Raw genomic sequence first — 6,000 nt, 5'->3', positions numbered from 1 at the left:
TAGCTGGAAATAGTTTTCTCACTGCAAGGCAAAAAGGGCTTCTAGGTGTGGAGTGGGGATAGGTGAGATTTTTACCTTTTCCTCATGTTTTTATAGAGTATGGAACATCTGCACAAGACTCACTAGTGGAGTGAATATTTCTGGCCTGTGAAGGAATATTAGGGCATTGAGGATATTTGATCTGAATGAAAATTATCTGTGAATTATACAATTCATTAATTTTAGAAAAAAATTGAAGTAATGGTAAATTTAACTAAAATTCATCAACATACAGCAAAGTAGCTGTTATTTAGAATAAATAGTTTTAAATATGGCTTTAAATTTTATGATCTATGACCTTGGGTAAGTCTATTAACTTTTTTCGATCTCAGTTTTCTCATCTGTAAAGTGAAATTGCTAAACAAAGTCAGTAGTTGATAATAATTGAGAGTAATAACAGTTATTGAGCATCATCTACATGCCTCAATAATTCTTCACAACATCTCTGTGAAATGGGAATTCTTAGTATCCCATTTTACAGCAAGAATAAGTAACCTGTCCCAGGTAGTGGGTGACAGAAAATATGTACCCAGGTGTGTTTGTTTCTCAACTCTGTCATTATTCACCACATTATAATATTTAAATATGGATTAACCAAAACCAACGTGTTTTGAAATGTACTCCATAATAGATAATGTAATAACAGAAGTAGCAGATAATTAACGTAATAGAAGAAAGGAAGGTCGATATAGCTATTCACTTATTAATTTTAACCCCATGAATATTTTATAAAAGAAAAAAATAAATGCTCCTCAGAGCTAAAACAACTGTTTCAATTTCCCATATCACTTTCCAGACTTCTACTTATATACATGCATATTTATAAATGTTTCTTTACATGGTTTTTTTGTTTTTTTTTTGCGGTACGCGGGCCTCTCACTGTTGTGGCCTCTCCCGTTGTGGAGCACAGGCTCCGGACGCGCAGGCTCAGCGGCCATGGCTCACGGGCCCGGCCGCTCCGTGGCATGTGGGATCTTCCCGGACCGGGGCACGAACCCGTCTCCCTTTCATCGGCAAACGGGCTCTCAACCACTGTGCCACCAGGGAAGCCCTCTTTACATGTTTTTATATCAGACTTCCAGATTCTTTTCTATGATGGTGATATAATACAGTTCTTTATATTGCTTATATTTCCATCAGTCATACAGTTATCTTTTTTTTGTTACAGAAGACATATTTGTATTTTCATTTTCTACAAATTTATGTAATTACTATGGAACTGAAAGTTCAGTGATTTAAAAATTGTGCTATTTGGTACATTTAGATATGTTTTTCATTTATCTTTCATGTTTTGTTTATATTAGCCATACTACCTATTTTACATTATTGTGATTATCAGTTAACATATATTCCTTGTATACTATACTGAGCCAGAGGCTGCAAACTGTTTTACTTATTTCTGTATTACCCAACGTGAGCAGTGCCTGAGATGTAGTAGAAGCTCAGTAAATATTTGAAGCCATCCCTCTTCGTGGCATTCAAGAGCATCAGGATATATATCTAAAATCCTGTGTGCAATTTAATTTAGCTTTTGAGATCATCAACATAGCACTTGTAGTTTGCATATATTGAGGTGAAAAGTCATAACTACCTCTTGTCTCTCTTAACTCAGATCTTTCTGGATGCAAGTGGCAATATTCTCTAAGGAAGACACTGTGCCCACTGGGAGCAATTTATCTGACCAACATAACATCTTTACATGATTATTGGGGTAAAAAGAGCTAGTTAACTCTTACAAGAACCAAATTTAACTGATATGAGCACTTCCTAAGTATATTTATTATTATTTTTTATCCCTAGAACTCTTAGCACGTTTCCAAATCTAAGATTTTACCTCACGTGAAAGTACCACAAGACTTCCTTGCCATAGGTCCCTCGGGTGTCACCAACGGCCTTTGAAAAAATTGTATAACTGTTAACTCTGCTTTTGGTCTAAAGTAAACTAGGTGCCTTTCAATATGATTTCCTGGATTGTTTTAATTCTCTAGGGAAGGAATTAGGAATGAGAGGTTAGTTGGGAATATATGTTAATTATTTCATTTGAGCACTCTTAAATTTACTTTGTGTCAGGCTGTTCTAAGTGCTTTACACATTGCAAATCATTTAATTCTCATAACTCTTCCATTTTCGTCATATCACCTCTCTAGTACAACTTTCTTGGAATTTCTGTCAGTAAGAATTTTTGAAATAAGATTTTTCTTAGAAATTCCAAAGGTGATTTTATTCCATCAAAATAAAAACTTAAGTTATATGTACTATCAAAAATAAGCTCCTTCACAAAGGTATATTTCACTATGCTTTTCAACTTTTGAAATGCTTTAAATAGCATTATTAAATTAAACGGAATTCTTATAAGTGCTATAGCATAGAAATGTTTGAGAGCACATTTTTTCTTTGTGATACTGGAAATTTTATAATTTAGTGTTACCTTTGAAAACATGATCAATTTGTAATAACATGATTAATTTGTAATATAGCTGTATTCGTTCCAGTTTTTTTTTTTTTTTTTTGCCAGTAAAAGTGCTGACATTAAAGTGATAACAAATGATCTATGAAATTTGGGAAGATTAGTAGTTTTGTTCTCTAATATCCTTTTAAGTTAGTAATTACTTTGAACATCAATTGTCTAAATTTACCAATTAAAAGAAGTTGTCAGATGAGTAAAAAAAATAGACTAAATATATGTTGTCTACAAGAAATTGCATTAATATGAAGACATATATAGGTTAAAGGTAAATGGATGGAGAAAAATATAATATGCTAATACTAATCAAAAGAAGACAGGAGTAGTTATATTAATTTTAGACAGCGAGGACTTCAAAGCAAGGAAAGATATCAGAGATAAATAAGGGCATTACATAATAATAGGATAAATTATCCAAGAAGTATAAAAATCCTTAACATGTATGCACCTAATAAGAGAATGACAAACTACATGAGGCAAAAACTAATAAAGTTGCAAAGAGAAATAGATAAACCCATTATCATCACTGGAGACTTCAACATCCCCATACTATAAATGGGCAGATTCAGTAGGCAGAAAATCAATAAGGACAATCAACTGGATATAATTGACATCTATAACCACTTTCTCCAACAGCAGCAGCATATACATTCTTTTCAAACACACATAATATATTCATCAAGGTTGACTACATTCTGAGCCATAAAACACACCTTAATGAGTTTAAAAGAATGGAAATCATATAGTGACTGCTCTCAGAACACAATGGGATTAAACTAGAAATAACCAAAATATAACTAGAAAATCCCCTTTATTGAGTCATTTTTATCCTATTTTAATTCTTTAAACATATATATGTAAAATAGTTGAAGCATTTATCTACTAAATCCAACATCTAGGGCCTCTGAAAGTCCATTTATAGTGACTGCTTTTCTTCCAGAGTATGGATCATGGTTTCCTTATTCTTTCATATTTCCTAATTTTATTGACAAAATTGTGCATTTTAGGTATTATGTTGTAGCAATCTGATTCCTACTTTATTTTTTGTAACTTTCCTGCATCTCAAAGAATATATCTGGTTATATCTCTTCTCATATTTTTTATTCTAATTATGTTTTAGCCTGGTGTCTAAGAGGCTAAGACTGCAAAGCTGTCAGCCAGTGATAGGGGAAAAGCATGTGCTCCTACAACTCAAGTACTTAAGAATTTAAACCTTAGCCTAATTACCTGCATGTATGTTGAAATGCATTCAAAATACAGCCAGTCTTCCAGTCTTTCTAGGCTTCCACTTCTCAGATATCTGAAATATCTCAGGGATGAGAGATCTCAGGATCTCTCAAGTATCCCTTATGCATGTACATAATTTCTTTGTCAGCCAGGACAGCTATCTCACCCTTACATAGTTCTCCAGTATCCAGCCTCTCTGGATAGGGCACTCTGTACCAACTAGGACTACAGACTATTCCTAGCAGAGTTACAGGTTTTGCCCTTTATTTCCCACTCAGTTCCCTACTTTTAATGAAAAAAAATCACCACAAGTTTTTAGCTTTCACCCCAAATCAAGTGTGCCTTTCTGGAAGCAAAGCTTCTGGTTATGGTGGTCAGCCATGCTCTGTGAAAAGTGTCCTGGCTGATCAAGATGAGAAGAGAGAAGGAAGGGAGCAGCCCCACACCACTCCCCCCACCGCCCATGCAAAAAACAGACTCTATTCTTACCTGAAATTATGAATAATCCCTTCCCAATTTTTTTTTGCCATTGGTCTATTTCCAGATTCCTAATATGGTTTGTTTTGATAATTCTGTCTAATTTTACACATATTTTTGAGGAGGAGGATTCATTAAACTCCTCAAAGCCATAGCCAAAAGTCCCAGCCACAACTTCTGCACATTAACACAGACAATACTTTGGTATTCAGAGAAAACAGTTTCTTCATCTTTCTGTAAGTGTTCTAATATTCCTTCCTTTCGCCTTCCATGGGATCTCACTCTGCTAATGGAAAAATAAACTTCTTAATTGACAACATCCTGTTATTCTTGTTTAAATAATCTCTTTTGGTTACATGTTCAGTTAATTTAAGCAGTATCAGAGGACAAATAGTCTTTTGGGGATGACTGCTTCAATTGAGCAAATATTGACAGTTGGGTTTCGTCTCTGATCATTGCTCTTAGCCTTAGAGTGGTGAGGTGATCCTGGTAATCTTCATTCGTTTCAGGCCCTCTAATGACACCCACCAATGAAATTCATCACCCCAAACTTTATTTTTGGTCACAAAGCTTAAAGCTGCCTTACAATTATAATAATGTTTAAATATTCATATATGTGTATGGGTGTACTTGAATGGGTGCATGTTTATAAAAAATCCATGGCATTGCTAATTTATTTGATATATTTAAGAAGCGTAGTGACAAATTTTATAATTGCTATGCTTTTCTTCATGCTTTGAAATACTTGAGTGTTTGATTTTTTTAAATTTAAAAGTCTGATTTATTAAATTTCAAAGAGTTTTATAAGTGGTAGGAAGCCTTTGTTGTCTAGATTGAGATGTAGATATTTTGAATGCTTGAGAAAAATAGACTAATTTTTTTCATATAGCTTGAACCGTCTTAAGGAATTTACCTAATGAAATTTGTAAACTGGTAAATAAGGTAATTCTCCACTGTCAAAATGATAAACTAATTAAGTATTATTTGAACAAAGGACACAAGTAAAAGTACGTGCCTTTAATTTTAACACAAATTTACTATATTTACAAGTGACTATTATAAGTGACAGGTTGTGTTACAAGTTTAAGGAGACTTAGATTTACAAATTGAATACTAAAAACAAAAATGCAAGCTTTGAATCAGTGAATTTTTGGGCCTATAGTACAGGCACTGTATTATTGTTAACTCAGTGCCTGTGTCCCAATTAAATAATCTAACACATTCCAAAAATTTGATCCATTGCATCACTGTACAACAAAGATGGTCTCAAGAAAAAGAAATAGAAATCAGGGAAACAGGAGTAGGGAAGCAGATGGAAAAGGGAGGTCTAAGAACTGACCATAGAAGATAGGGAATGGAGGAATGGTCAAGAAGTCAGCAAAGATTGAGGGCTGATTACTGTTTTCCTCAAAGTTTTATCAAGGGCTCCATCTTGCCATATGCTTAAGTTACATCTCAGATTCATAGTTTTTAGTTGCTTTAATTGAATGTAAGCAGCAAATGAAATTAGATCCTCTTGGATATATGAGGGTGAACTCGTAATTCTGTGTATGAAGTAATGTGTTATTTCAGTAATTGGTCTTCTTTAGGAAAAAATGCAAGTCTGGTATTAGAGTTTGGCATAAATTAAGGAAAAAACCCACAAAATTTCCTTAGAAATGCTATAGGCCAGCATTTCTGATCATGCTGCAGTGGGAAACTGCACATTGCATTTGGTCATGATATCTATGTTTTCCAAAAAAATAGAGTATGAGATAAAACTATTGACCTGATAAGCTCCTTACTGAAACTGA

This window comes from Physeter macrocephalus, chromosome 2 (genome assembly GCF_002837175.3).
Source record: "Physeter macrocephalus isolate SW-GA chromosome 2, ASM283717v5, whole genome shotgun sequence".
Classification (NCBI taxonomy): Eukaryota; Metazoa; Chordata; class Mammalia; order Artiodactyla; family Physeteridae; genus Physeter; species Physeter macrocephalus.
The sequence above is the reverse complement of the archived record's forward strand: the minus strand, read 5'-3'. Positions refer to the sequence as shown.